The 16,387-nt window shown below is 37.0% G+C and overlaps 1 pseudogene; it reads right to left on the bottom strand.

The window, feature by feature from the left end:
- Window positions 1-15,211: 15,211 nt before the first annotated feature.
- LOC116571473 lies at window positions 15,212-15,533 on the bottom strand (annotated as a pseudogene).
- Between the last annotated feature and the right edge of the window lie 854 nt (window positions 15,534-16,387).

The raw sequence follows: 16,387 nt of genomic DNA, 5'->3' as shown, positions 1-16,387 counted from the left end.
GTATTTTCAATAGTGATACAGAATGAAAATATGCACCCCATAAAGATACCCTCCACTAATTCCAATCCTCATGTACAGTTGTCCAATCCTTTATTCAGCTATACTTACTGGAAATTTAAACTTAAGTTTACTGACTGTTATTTACTCTAGACACCTTAGCACACTTTTCTGGAAATGTAGGAAAGAAATAACACTTAAGCAAGTAATATAGATTTCTAAAAAGTTTTGGACTTTCTCCAAGTACTTTTCTTCTCTTTTAGTCACATACTATACTTCCTGGAGGCAGAAAGGAAACAAAACAAAACAAAACAAAACAAAACGGATCTGGCATTTTTAAATCCATTAGAGAATCATAAAATGTTAAGAGCTGGAAGCAATCATCAGATCATAGACCTATCTACTATATAATCGAGACCTACCTACTATATAATCGAGAGTAAATGCAGCATAGATTTACGTACTCAAATCTGCTGTTAATTGAAGGCAGAATAATCAGTCCCTGGCACACGCAGTTATATGCTTTCTAACACTCCCAAGAAACTGAATGTTCAATAAAATAATTAATCCAACCCTTAATATGCACTCTTTTTTCCCTCCTATTTTCTGTTACCACATTCCAATAGGGCCTATATCTCTCAGCAACCCAACACCTATACTCATCCTGCCACAAAGATACCACAAAGATATCCATGAGATCTTGACCTAATCACTGTACTTTTGGGGTGTAATTTTTTTTTAAAAGACACACACACACACACACACACGCACACACACACACACGGAGAGAAAAATCAGGGAGAGGGATGTAGGTTCAACTTTTACTATTCAAAATGTAGCCCTAGGACCAGCAGCATTGGCAATACCTTGGAGCATGGCAGAAATGCAGAATCTCAGGCTTCACCCCAGACTACTGAATTGGGGATCTGCATTTTAACAAAATATCCAGGTGATTCATGTACACACTAAAGTGCTGAGGAAATTTTTAAAAATGTCTTTTTTCCTGTTACATATCACTTATGCTTTTCTATAGAGGAATGATTCTACCACATCAGTTTTTTCCTTTGTGAAAAGATACTACTGGTGATATACAGAGGCAGGGAAGTTTTTCCAGAGCCTTTTCCATCAAATTCCCTTTTCTCCCTCCATGTTGTCATGGCTTACACAGACCTTTTGCCCATTCCAGTTCCATTTCTGTCCATATAATGAAGTACCACTTTCTGTTAGCTTTGTCTGCATGATCTCATCCAGCTGGGGGATCTTCCTGCCAGGCCAGCAAAGGACCAATCACATCATCCCTTTTGAGGACAGCACCCTGGGATGGTAAGTGACTGGGCAAAGGTTACCTGGCAAATGGTAGGTGGAAATTAAAATCGAGGGAGATGGCTTACCACCTGGTGAGGTCCTGAGACCATTAGAGCAGTTTGGGCCTAATGCTGCTCTCATCTGTATTATATTTCACGCACATTTCCTGCCCTGCAGCCATTGTTACCATTGTAATTACAGACTCATATTCAGCTGCCTTGAGAATGCTGATGGTTGTAAAAGAGAACACTTGCCACAGTGGGTGGGAAGGGCTGGGCAAATTGCAAAGCTCCTATTGTGTAAGACTGGAAATCTGTGATTTTGGCTGACTCCTCACCACAAAGAAAAACTACATATGTACACTGTGCCCCCATCAACCCTTCTTTGCTTAATTCTGTCATAAAAAAGGTTAAGCAGAAACAAGCAGGCAGAAGATGCTGAAGATCCAAAAGGAAAGCAAGCAGAAAACGATTTCTGAATTAAGAATAACAGACTATATTGGTCAAGACTAATACCTAAAATTAGAAAAACGTTGCCTTACATGTCCTGACATGAAGCCTATTTTTAAGGAGGCTATCTTCCCCCAATACCACTATCACTCAACCTGAAACTGGACTACAAGCATTCATTCCCATGAATCAAGAAATCATTTATTGTTTAAGGGTTCTTAAAAAAAATTTTCATTTTAAAACTGGGTTTTATTTGATGCAATCTTTTTCTTCTAAGAAGAAACATACAAGAAAAAAAAATGGCTGAAATGATAAGATACCCCCTGTCACTGGACCAGAAGAGCCCTCACCAATCAGTGTTCTTCTTCCCACTGAGTCTGAACAAAGATCTAGATGCATACTATTTCTTAACATAGGAAAGCAGGCAGAAGGAGCAACCAGCAGATTAGACATAATGCGATAAGACTTAGAACTCCTTCTTGATTTAAAGAAACATTAATTTTTCAAAAGTTAAAGTTTCTGAATTGGGTAATGGCATTAAATTGAGTTATGTAGTGTCTCCTATCCTCCCCTGCTACACTGCCACACCTACACTCATCCAAACTTCGGTTAACTTAATAGCCTATTAAAAAGAAAGGAAAGAAAAAGAAATAACGGATTTTCTTTTTCCCTACATTAATGCCTTGGAAAAAAGAGTTTTTTGTTGTTATTTGCTTGTTTTTAAGATAAACTTCAACTAATATAAAATGGTTCAGTCACCCCAACCTCCCAGGGGTGTGGTGCAAAAATAATGAATACTGTTATGCTGGAAATAAAAATAAATAAAAAGAAAAAAAAAATGGTTCAGTCACTTTAGAAAAGAGTTTGGCAGTTTCTTAACAAGTTAAATATAAATTTACTATGTAACCCAGCAATTCCACTCCTAGATATTACCCAAATAAAATCACTTGTTGAAACAAAAACTTTCATGTTAATGTTCATGGTAGCATTATTCATAATAGCCAATAAATGAAAACTACCTATATATCCATCAACTGGAGAATGATTAGGAAAAGTGTGGCACATCCTCCACACACAGATGCTATACAACAATAAAAAGAAATGAGCCACTGATAAGTGCTACCACAAGGATGAACCTCAAAAACATTATGTTAAGTGAAAGAAACGAGGCACAGAGACCACATGCTACACAGTTTCATTTATCTGAAATATACAGAAAAGGCAAATCTATAGAGACAAAAAGTAGGTTAGTGGTTGCCTCGGGCTGAGGATGGAAATGGGGATTAACTGTAAAAGAGCATAGGAGATTCTAGTGGGATGACAAAAATATTTTAAAATTATGGTTATGGTTGCATAACTTAGTAGTTTCACTAAAATTCAAATGGGTGGCTTTATGAAATGCAAATTATATCTCAATAGAGTTGTTAAAAACATTTCAGCTGACAAGGACAGGGAAGTAACATAGCATTAAGTGAAAAGGGAGAAGTTAAAGAGTGGGAAGAATGGGGAGTGTATATTGACAGCCATGACTAGCAGCAGACCAAATTTATTTTCTTCTCGATGGAGCTACTGTAGTCAAGAGTACTTGCCTTATTTTAGAAGGAGGGATATCCACGTGACAGTGATAACAAAGACCTGAGTTAGGAGAGTGGCACAATAAGGTGTGTCCTCTGCTGCCAGTCATGCATGAATCACTCCCAGGCCCAGGTCATGGTAGCCTTCCTCATGGATTCTCAAACATGAAATCAGATTTCTTAAAAAATGTTTTTCCTCTGTAATGCTCTCCCTCATCTTTTCTATCAATCCATCACTTCAAGACCATAGAATCCTTATTCACTTGAACGAAACCTTCCTTAGAAACAGTCAAATACAGGGGACTGGGGAGATACCTGAGTTTGAATCTAGAAGCAACAGGTTTTGAGAATTCCATAAGAAAACAGCATGAGTGCCTCATGGCTATGGGAAGAATAAATGGGAGATGGTAAATGTCATTTTGATAACTTGGATGAGGAACTCTGCCACTTGTGCTACTGTAGTGGAATAGAAAAAAGTATAGATTTCAAAGGGATTTTAAAATGGTTAAAATGGTTTAAAATGGTTTAAATCCAGTAGATATGAGAGAAACCCATACAACTGGTTAGAATGGGGTACTACTAATTGTGAAAGAAAACATGCAGGGCTACCAGTTGTTAAGGAAAAAGATTATGGGGTCACATTTTCACACTGAGACAACAAACCAGTAGAAATTCTTGGAAGACAGTTTGCTAATAAATATGTCTAGAATTATAAGGAGAATTGCTGGTCTAGAAATTTAAATTCGAGAGTTCACAATATATAAAAGGAAAGTTGAAGGCATGTGGTGCCATGAAATGTATGAATCAGGAGAGAAAATCTGGGAGAAGTGATTAGTTATGTCTGAACTTTGTGCCAGTCTAAGGGAAAAAACAAAAACCAAAAAACAAAAAAACAAAAGAGAAAGTAGTCAAAGAATTAGGAGGATAAAAGGAGGACATGGTGATATGGATGGCATGTCAAAAAAGGAGTGGCTTGCATTGTTGAATACTGCTGAGAGAGGTTGAAAACTGGGCAATGAATTTTTTTTTTTTAAGATTTTTATTTATTTATTTAACAGACAGACGTCACAAGTAGGCAGAGAGGCAGGCTGAGAGAGGAGCAGGCAGGCTAGCAGGCTCCCTCCTGAGCCGAGAGCCCAATGCGGGGCTCGATCTCAGGACCCTAGGATCATGACCTGAGCCAAAGGCAGAGGCTTTAACTCACTTAGCCACCCAGGTGCCCCTGGGCAATGCATTTAATAACAAGGAGGTTATTGGAGACAGCAGAGTCATTTTTGTCTAAATACTGGGAGAATATGGATTGGAGAGGCAGAAGAACTGCATGATGAGTGGACAAATTGAGAAACATGAGTGAACAACTCTACAGAAAATGGACTACAAAGGGATATTCAGAAGCAATGGCAGGGCTGGAGGAAGAAGTGTGGTCCGACCAGTTAAGACTTTATTCTACCCCTGAAACAAATAATATATTAATAATATATGTTAATAAATAAAAATTTTTTTAAAAGTCTATTCTATCTATGGAAGTGATTGGCATATTCTTTTTTTTTTTTAAAGATTTTTTATTTATTTGTTAGACAGACAGAGTAGCAGGCTAGAGGCAGAGGGAGAAGCAGGCTCCCCGCCGAGCAAGGATCCTGATGTGGGACTCGATCCCAAGATGCTGGGATCATGACCTGAGCCGAAGGCAGCCGCTTAACCAACTGAGTCACCCAGGCGTCCCGATTGGCATATTCTTAAGAGCTAATGGGCAGACAGGAGTAGATAAGATATAATTAATAGTGTAAGGCAAGATGTGGTAAGTTTTGTAATGAAATTGAAAATACTCAGTTTAGATAGGAGAATGGTCACCTCCTTTCTTGATATACATGAGAGCAGGAAAAGTCATATTTGGAAATCTGGTCTGCAGAAAATCACTGGAGCTCCTGTCTGATGGGATCTGTTTTCTCTGTGAAGGAGAATGGTTAAGGTTTGAATCAGGCACTGGGTAAGAAGGGAGAGTGAACTGGCAAAAGAATGGTCATGTGTTTGTGGAGCACTGTTGACAGCCAAGTTGAGAGTGGCAATCATGATTTATTGGCAGTACAAATCTGTCTCATTGTATGATTTTTCCCTAGCATCACTGAACTGTTCTGGTACAAATCCGAGAAAGTGAAGAGCCAGCTGCCTCTGGAGTTAGGACTTGGCCATTTGATTCTGTTGTAAGATCACCAGGGTCTGAAAGTTTTCTGAAACAACGATAATCTTTCAGAATAAGTGTTGGGTTAAGAGTAACTTCTCTCGTTTTGCTTAATAGAAAGGGTTTATGGGTGCCAGCACTCTGAGGTTCAAGGGTGCCTCTGTACTTCCTGGTATTCCATCTCTGTGTGCCACTGACACTCCTTCCTGATCCAGGTGTTCTAAAATGGCCACTTCCCTTGGTCCTGCTTTCAGCGAAGAATAGGTTATATACACTAAACTAAGGCTTCAAAGCCGAAGAATGACTCTATGTGTACTTGTGTTTGAATGGGGCAGGATTCCTTAATGCTTTGATGGAAAGGGGTCAGTGATGGTGAACACAAATACCAGAATGGGAATTTCCCTATGTAATGGGGACTATCACATACACCATCTTGGGGATGCTTAAGCACTTATCGGCATTGCATATGGCACCCATCTCTCAGGTTGCCCATGAATGATTCTATAGTTGCCTCATAAAATGACACAAAAGAGAGGTTCTAAAATATTTAGAATGAATAACTTTTGTTACAAAACAGCATACTCCCTGAATGAAGAGAAGAAACCATTATTTAGTAATAGGTAGCTATATCACACTTTAAAATTTCCTCTTCTGGCCTGAAATTCTTTCAAACCGATAGTTTGTATACATTTAAGAGGGGAAACTAGTATAGCAAAACAATATATCAAAATAGCAATAGATTTTAGATTTCACTGCACCCAGTCTTTCTCCCAATGCAAGTATCAAGCATCTTCAGCAGAAAGTTTTGTAAAAACTACTTCAACATTTCCCTTGCTTCTTAAGACTATAAGGAGAAATTCAGGACTCTGAAATAAGCAAAAGAGATTACTGAACATCCTTTCACTGGAATGATGGAGACCCTCTGGACTGACTGACTTGGTAAGTGTCTTTGTCTTTGATAAGACTATATTTTACAACCATATTGAGATAAAAGGTACAGAAAACTGAGACAAGCAAATACATTTTGTCCAATGGAGGTTTAATTAGCTCTCCTACTCAGCGTGAAAACAGCCAGGTTTGCATTCATTTACATATTCATTTCAATATTCCTCGTCTATAAATGTGTTCTATGGATTCTCCTTCAATTGGCTGTAACATTGGGGTGTGTCGGTGTTTCTCTCCTTTAACTAATGGGTTAAATGAAAACTTTGACATGCCATTTTACACACATATGAAAGTCATAATTTTACCTTTTTCAAAAACTGACTTTAACAAAAGTCAGAACATTCCATTTTGGAACATCTCAACAACTATTAAAATCAAAAGGAGGTGTGCCTGGGTGGCTCAGTGGGTTAAAGCCTCTGCCTTCTGCTCAGGTCATGATCTCAGGGTCCTGAGATCGAGCCCCATATCGGGCTCTCTGCTTAGTGGGGAGCGTGCTTCCCCTGCCCCTGCCTGCCTCTCTGCCAACTTGCGATTTCTTTCTGTAAATAAATAAATAAAATCTTTAAAAAAAAATCAAAAGGAAATGGAAGCTTTCCCTCTAAAATCCTGGGTTTCTTAGTTTTTTGTTTTGTTTTGTTTTTTAAGTGTATCATTCATCTCCAAGTCACTTGGGCTTTAGTCATTTTTTGGTTTCTCTTGAAACTCTTATCATCCATATACCCAGTTCTAATTACTAAATTCAATTGACTCTATCTTTAACAAAATCATAATCCCTTTGACCTGATACTTTGCATACATCTAAGAAGAGCAAATAGTATCAAATATTTTAATAGTATGAGAGTAGAAGGATATCATCTCCCATAGCTTTTAGGATATCTGTGGATTTTAATAGTGCATGGATTGGTTAAAAGCATTAATGGATAATTTAATTAAAAAGAGAAGTTAATAAATCAAGATAAAGCCTAGCCACAAAATGAATAGTTTTCAGGAAATCAAGCACTGAAAATTGGATAAAACTAATTAGGACCCAGGGCTGAACCATCATGTTTGGGTTCTACTCAGGTCTTCTGACATTCTGCTCAACATTTAAAGATCTTAGAAACAGAATAAATTTAACCAACTTAGATTCACCAAACAGAACAAATTCAACCAACCAATTTAACCTTGGTTGGGAAAGAATAATGACCCTTGATTTGCATTATATCCCTGTTAATTTATGTATACTGAGTAATTCTCTAAAGGAAATCAGTATGTGTTTGGAACAGGTTAGGAGATACGGAGTAACCAAAAAGAAAAATCAAAGACAATCAGAATTATCATACCCTATCTAAACTTCCATCTTATTCCTCATCACACTTTTGGCAACTCTAAACTGCACCCAAGTTGTCTCTGATACATGATCCCTGTTATTTGGGCTACATATTTTTGCCCACAATAGCCATTTTATTTGTAATGCACTTTCCCCAATGATTTTATGTTTAAATTCTATCCATTCCTTAACATTTGCCCTAAGTTCCTTCTCTTCAATGAACATTTCTTCATCTGAAATACCTTTATAAAAATCATATTGTAAATATTTGCATGTGTATACTATCTTTTTTTTTTTTTTAATGTACTCTCCAGCTGCACAGGGATTGGGGCTTATTCATTTTTCCTTCCCTAAGTTTAAAATCTGGTATGTATGAAACAAATAATTGCCAAATATATGAATACAGCAATAAGCCAACATTCACTAATGTTATTCTACTAATTAGGAAAAGAAGTGAAGGAGTATCCTATTTTTGTTTTATATTTAAAAGGATGGTATGTTTTCATTTAATCCATTCTGTCCTCCCTTTTAGTACAAGACATTATGTCCAGCAATTAAGCAGTGAGAGACAATGAGTGAGATGTTTTTCTGTGCCATGCAGATGCAATTGCCAACAATAAGAATTAGCATTTTCCTTCCACTGGAGCCCTCAGCAGCTGCAAAGAGTGACTCACTGACTGGCATGTGGCAATGATTACATTATCTGGTGATAAGGGGGTCACAATTAAATAATGCCCTTTGCCAGTGTGTGTGTTGCAACTCCAACCCAGATGAGCAATCCTCCTCTTTCCCACTGAGCTAATGCAGATCTTGGAAATAATGGAAGACAGAGACTGCTGCCACCCTCTATCATTCCAGCAAGGTTCTGCTCTATAATAGGTAGTAGTAATTCAGTTGTAATTAAGCAAGGCCTGATATATTATTTCCTAATGAACCCAAGTGAAGTCATCTCCCACTTTTTCCCCATGCCTCTAATTAGGCAATAAGGACTATATCACAAGCAATAAAGATCACTTTGCTGGGCTAGTGATAAGGGATCAGAGAGCACACAGGGAGGCTCCAATGACCCAGAGTGAAAGGCAGGTAGGCAGCAGTTCTAATGGAATATTCTCCATTCTTCTTGCCATCTGCTCCCAAATTACCTAGGTGGCAAGCACTGATGAGGAACAAATTAAACTGAAGCTAGAACAAGAAGCTTGAAACCATTAGTCAGAAGTCCAGTAATTTAAATCAGAGCTTTATGTGTGTTGGTTCATTGTATAATTATTCTGGTATTTTATATATTTCTAAGATTTTTATATCTACTCTCTTTTATATCTATTCTCAGGAAAATCAAGGGAATTACAATAAAGGGTTTTCATTTTTCCTGTCTTATGCACAAAGAGATCAAGATTCCAAGCCTTAAAGTGGAATACTCAGTGTAGGGAAGTTACATTGTGCAGCATAGCATTCAGAGATGTCTACATATGAATCCTTCTATCAAGTTCACTCCAAAGTTGTTTTGACTGTATTTGCTTTCCTGTGATATCAAACAGGAGGAATGCTCTCCTTGCTTTCTCGTAGATTCTTTGGTGAGGAAAACAGCAGCTTTCTTTACCTACCTTCAGTTCATCAAAGGCAGTGGTAGACAAACAAGGCTTCAAGTTCTTCATCTGTTTTTTGTAATATATGTGAAAAACTAGGCATTGTCTATAGTATGCCCTTCTGATGTAGATTCTAGGGGAGTTGTTTTACAATGTTAGGTTATAAGTTAACTGAGAACAAAGCAAAAGTAATTTGTGCCTAAGGACATGGAAATAAATACTGCCTAGTGGGGGGGGGGACAACCCATTTTCCCTCCTGTGGAAATGCCAGTTTTCCCTCCATTTATACATTTATGGCAATATTTTGATCTTTATGTGTCCATTCTTTGATCTTTTTGTATTGGTTGTAATATCTGTTTGGTTTCCTCATGTGGGTAAAAAATCTTTAACCCATATTTATTTTGTATCTGTATAAGAGTCATTATCATACTCATTTTTATAATTTTCTCTAAATAAGAGTTTTACATATTACTTTTATACAACAATAGCAAAGCTGAGTATTCACAATAAACACTGTATGGCCCATAAGCAAAACATTTTTACTATCTGACCCTTCATATAAAAAGTTGCATATTCTCATTTAAAACAGATATTTAGCCAAGCCTCACATATCTGAAGGAGCCACTTTTACACTTTTTTTCCCCTGCATGTTCAGGTATCAGAAGAGTGGCATAAAAGAGAACAAGTATAATAATCCACCCTCTTTTTTAGTAATTTAACTAAAAGAGCTATTTTGGAATATGAGATCTGGTTTTGGACTAGATGTTAAAAGACTGGCTATGATTAGCTGTGAGATGTTTAGCAAATTTTAATATTTCTGGGCTTGGGCTTTTTCTTATGTAAAATGAATGTATAATTTTTAGTCTCATTTTAATAATCTTTTTTATGTTTACCCTTTGGAGATTAACCAAGACTGAATTTTTTTGTCCTTGCTCTATTTTTTGGAGGCAAATCAGAATAAATCAGATTGGATCACTCTGTCTCGAAACAGATGGAACTTGTGTTTAGAGCCTATTATAATATGATGACACTGGGTTACAAAACCACATACTTCCAACCTGCCCCTACTTCAGAATGATTGGGCTGACAGACATCACGCAGAAAGGCAACAATGGTATTTTGAAAATGGTGCAGCAATGGGGTCTGAGCTGGACTTCAGACATTCTGGCAAGAAAATTAAAATCTGAATTTTATTTGCAAAACATGGCCAAAGAAATGTAGCAATTCATCATTTCAGCTTATCCCTGTATGAAGCAGTGTAAATATTGTTACTTTATCAGCTCAGACTCTCAGATCAGAGAATTTTATTTTGGGACCCCTCTACTGTCACCTTGACTTTCCCTTCCTCAGCTGGCAGCTCCTTCTCAAGTCCCAGTATCAGGTACTCTTATACTATATTCTAAGTGGCAACCATACCCACCCTTCCCCTGAAGTTCTTTTATTCAGTCCTGTAGGAGTTGTCAGAGTTTCAATTAAAAATCAAATTCCTCTTACCTGACACATGCAAGCTTCATTCAACCATTCATTCACTTGACAATTACTTACTGTCTTAGTCCATTCAGGTTGCTATAACAAAATACTATAAACTGACTGACTTAAAAACAACAAACATACATTTTTCACAGTTTGCGAGGCTAGAAACTCCAAGACCATGCTGCCAGAAGGCTGAGTGTCTGGGGAAGACCTGCTTCCTCATTAATAACCATCGTTTCACTGTAACCTCACAAGGAGGAAGAAGAGAAGGATCTCTTTGGGACTTCTTTTATAAAGCACTAATTCCACTGATGAGGGTTCTAACTAAATGATGACTGATTTCTTAGAGGCTCTACCTCCAAACATTATACATTGGAGATAAGGTTTCAACATATATTTGATCCATATTGAATACACATCTATAAGCATCTGGGATACCCTGGTAAGCAAAAACAAAGGTACTCATCCTTTTAGAGTTCATATTCTAACGAGGGGTATAACTATTATGCAAATAACTAAGTAAAAACAAATGTAAAGTTGCAACAGTGAAAAATTATATCTAGAAGAAATAGAAAGGTCTATGAAAACCAGAAGTGAGAAATTTCACTAAGTATAAAGGTCAGCAAGGGTTTCTTGAAGAAGGGACTCTCAAAGCTGCTGGGCTCTAAAAGATCAGTAGGATATTATGTAATAAAGGAGAAATTTTCTGGGGAAAATCTGAGGAGCTGAGAGATATGAATGAAGGACTATGTTTAAGATGAGTCAAAGATGTAGACTGATTCTGATCATGACAATACAGAACTTCAGAAGCCATTTAAAGGGACATCTGCCTTATTATGGAGAGTGATGTTACCTAAAGGGAAGATTTCTTTGGCTGGCTTATGGAGAAGAGAATAAGGAAGGCCAGAGTAGAGGAGAACAAATGAGTTGCTCATTCGTTGCAGCTAGGCAGGCACAAGAACCAGCAAACACTATGTAGTGCTTGTTATGTGTCAGACATTATTCTAAGAGATCTACCTATCTTCATTCATATCCCACCATTATACAGATGAATAAATTAATGCCAAAAGAGGTTAAGTTATTTTTCCAGATCACACTGCTAATGAGTGGCAGAGGAGAGAGTCACACACTGGAAATCATGCTCCAAATTTGAAGCTCTTAACATCTATGCTTTGTTTCTTCTGGAAAATTTGTCAGAACAACTATAAAAGTTGATTTCAGCAATTTCAAAATACATACACACATAACATATAATAATATGTATACCAAAATACATATACACATATGTTCATGCATACAAATATATCACATTCAAATGTCCCAACAGACAGTCTGAAGTTACAGGTAGAACCTTATGAAGCAGGAAAATAAGGAAAAAAAAAAAAAAAAAAAAAAAAAGAAATCAGAGAATGCTTTAAAAATACATATTGAAGGGCGCCTGGGTGGCTCAGTGGGTTAAGCCGCTGCCTTCGGCTCAGGTCATGGTCTCAGGGTCCTGGGATCGAGGCCCGCATCGGGCTCTCTGCTCAGCAGGGAGCCTGCTTCCCTCCCTCTCTCTCTGCCTGCCTCTCTGTCTACTTGTGATCTCTCTCTGTCAAATAAATAAATAAAATCTTTAAAAAAAAATACATATTGAAGAGAGAAGATCAATAGTGAAACATCTTTACTGTACAGAAGACATCCTTGGGGGTATATTTCTGACTGTCTCAATGTGAAACCTTAGCAAGCACTAAAGGCCATTGGGCCTGTAACACTTAGGAAAATCAATGCTTATTGCCTTCCACCTGGATTGGCATTTATGGTTAATCTACCCCAAGTCTCCTTTATGTGACAGTGAGACCCAGGACTTACTAGCTATGAACTTGAAAAAGTTCCTTAAACTCGCTAAACTTGAACTGCCTCATCCCTAAAATTAGTCAATAAGATCTACCCCGAAAAACTGTTGTGAAGCTTCAAAGAGATGATACATCTGCAAATATTTTGGTTTCTTCCTCATTGTTTATTTCTAAAATTGCCTTCATTACTGAATTCCTCCCTTCCTTTTTCTACTTATCCTTCCTCTCTCCTCTTCCTTCTGTTGTGTGTTCATTTCTTCTTTCAACTTTTTTACCAATTAATAAAGAGGAAGCTGGTGTGGATTCCTTAAATGTTTTGTTATTCTTTTCATCCACCTATTTACGTCTGCATTTCTTTATTTTTATCTACTTACCTATCGAGAGGCTGAAAAATAAAACACAATATATAAATTCTCATGTTAGTACTTTGACCAAAACGAACTTATTTTAAAATTAATTACTAGGATCTTGAAAGCAGATTGAGAGACATACAATACCATGTTCCTTTTTTCTTTCTGCTTAAAAAGGAGACTAAAGGGACCCAAAAGGCTTCTGTGCCTTTATTACTATGAACACACTTCTTTCAATCATATTTTGGTGTTTCACTGAAATACCACTTTTCAAAAGGCACTCTTCTTATCAAACAGGACATATATTTCTTACTACTGAATTTCTGCTTTAGAGCTATGATATTCCAAATATGGCCTTCTTTATTTTTTTATTTTTTTTATTTTTTATTTATTTATTTTTTTATTTTTTATAAACATATATTTTTATCCCCAGGGTACAGGTCTGTGAATCATCAGGTTTACACACTTCACAGCACTCACCAAAGCACATACCCTTCACAATGTCCATAATCCCACCCCCTTACAAACCATAAGTGACTCTTAATCTCACAAATATGGCCTTCTAAGAAGAGAATGACCAGTTTACAAGCACACTGGTGCTAAGAAGTGTTGCTTTGCTAAGGATCTGTGTTTTATTTACATGAGTTCTGGCACTTCATCCTTTCCTTACTGACATAAGCGTTGGATAGGAATTGCTGCTGGGAAACCCTTTATCTTCCTGGAGCGTCACCCTTTTACCATGCATTATGAATAATTGAATTAATTATTCAAGACTGGATTTATGTTTTCACCAAGGCAAACACGCTGACCCCTTCACTAATCATCAAGTCATCTTGAAGAAAGCTTCAGCTGCTGACCTAGCCAGATGATGACCCTTGAGGTCTGAGTTTATTTTAGAAACAAGCCAAGATCCAGAGTCTATTCTGTCAGCTGAGTTGACCTTGAGCCCTGACCCTACTGCCTTGCTTTTGAAATATGCAGACTCTTCCATAGTGTGACATGAATTCAAGAATTTGCCAAATAAGATAAAATAGAATAGAATAAAGTAAGCCAAGAGAATTTTATGCTGAAAAATATAAGTTCATACAATTATTGCAACTTGCTTGCAACAGGATATTAAATTCACTCCCAACCCAAAAATGATATGTTTAGTAAAAATTCCTGACACATCACACTAGAATTTGGAGCATGGGAAGAGATCTACTACTCCTTATATAGAGCTGAACAAGTCACACCACTAGTCAATTCTCAGAAAATATATTTTCAAATGACATATTTTATAAAGCATTTTTACCTAGAATATACAAGAACCCTTGCTATTCAGTAATAAAAAATAAAACAACCCAATCAAAAATGGACAAAGGATGTGAACTCACATTTCTGCAAAGAAAGTAGACAAATAGCCAATAAAAATATACTCAATACCATTAGTCATCAAGGAAACGTGAATCAAAACCACTAGAATGCTATACTAAAAGTTAAAAAAGTGCTGGTAAGGAGGTGGAAGAATTGGAACCTTCATGCCCTGATGGTGGGAATATGAAACAGTGAGGTCACTGTGGAAAACAGTCTGGCAGTTCTTCAAAGAGTTAAACACAGTTACTGTATGAACCAGCAATTCCACTCTTAGGTATATACCCCAGAAAATGAAAAAACACATGTCCTTACTAAAACTTGTACTTAAAGGTTCATAGAAGAATTATCCATAATAGCAAAAAAAGTAGAAACAACCCAAATATGCATTAACTGATGAAAGAATAATATATCCTTTGATATATTAGATATATGATCTAATATATCTGAGTTTGATATATCCATACAATGCAATATTATTCAGCAAAAATAAAGGAATGAAGTAATGATACACATTTACAACATCAATGAACCTTGAAAACATTATACGAAGTTAAAGAAACCAAAGACTACATATTATATGATGCTATTTACATAAAATTGTTTAAAATAAGCAAATCTATAGAGACACAAAGTAGAATGATTGTCTAAGCCTAGGTGGTCTGGGGGAAATAGGCAATAACTACTAACATATATGGGTTTCTTTTTGGGGTGATGATATTTTGAAATTGATCACAGTGAGGTTTGCACGGCTCTAAATACACTAAAAATAGTTGAATGTACACTTCAGATGGGTGAATTCTTATTAAATATGAATTTTATCTCAATTTTATCTTTATTACTAAGGCACAAGGGATTTTTTTTTCAAGGTATGCCTGTAATTTATTTTTCAGATTCCTCTATGTGATTAGAAAGTCTTTTATGAATCACACTGCCATGTCCCCTGCTCTTGGTCCTCTCTTCAATGTATGAATTCTTCAAGCATTTTTTTCATCTTCCAATCAAGATCACTGCAATGATCAAACAATTTCAGAATGCTGTGGTGTTTAATCCAGTTAGTTAATCAAGATGTTACATTCTTCAGTGTCCAAATGTGGAAATAAGTCAGGAGGAGTCTTTAGGAGGAGGTCATAGAACACAGCAGAACAACCCGAGTCATGGCTACACCAGGAGGGCTGAAGCAACAGTCACCAGCAAAGACTCCCCATCTAAAGCCCAGCATAGGCACTCGGACCAGGTCAGCTCTGAGTGGCAAAAGCTCCTGTACCCTCCACGGCTGATCTCAATTGGCTCTGGCACAGGGATCTTATAGAATACTTCCACATGCAATGTATTCTTAGATTCTTCTAATTCTTACCTCACTGTTAAGGTTTCCCTGGGCTCTCTATCTAAATATGGTACCTCCTACATCCTGTTCCTTACCTTGGTCTATTTTATTTTGCTTTAAAAACTTGTCATAGTTCATTGAATCCAAGAGATTATTCATTATAAGACATATTCTGATATTAAAAGCTTAGATCTGGGGCACCTCTGGGTGGCTCAGTTGGTTAAGGGGCTGACTCTTGGTTTTGGCTCAGGTCATGATCTCAGGGTCCTCCGATTGAACCCCACATGGGGCTCCACACTCAGCAGAGTCTGTTAAAGTTTCTCTCTCTCCCTCTCCCTCCTTCTCCTGGCCCAGCTCATATGCTCTCTCTCTCTCTCTTTCTCTCTCTAATAAATAAACAAATCTCTAAAAGAAAAAATAAAAAAGCTTATATAGGTCTTAGATTTGCCAAAACACAGTGTGTTTATGTTTGTGTGTGTGTAAAAATTGGATTATATACACTAATTGGATACTCATTGGTAGTATAGTTATTAAAATCATTTATTTTTTGTCTGTCTCCTCCAGCTTCACCAGGAACATTGCTAAGTTCATTAGTCCAATCTCTTGGCCAAGAACAATGCCTGCTATGTAGCAGGTTCTCAGTGAGTATCTGTCAGTGTAGTGAATGAATGGCTCTAGGTGAGGACAGTTCACCATCCTTAAGGTAGT

Source organism: Mustela erminea, chromosome 13 (genome assembly GCF_009829155.1).
Source record: "Mustela erminea isolate mMusErm1 chromosome 13, mMusErm1.Pri, whole genome shotgun sequence".
NCBI lineage: Eukaryota > Metazoa > Chordata > Mammalia > Carnivora > Mustelidae > Mustela > Mustela erminea.
Note: the sequence above shows the minus strand (reverse complement) of the source record. Positions and strands in the feature narration are given on the sequence as shown.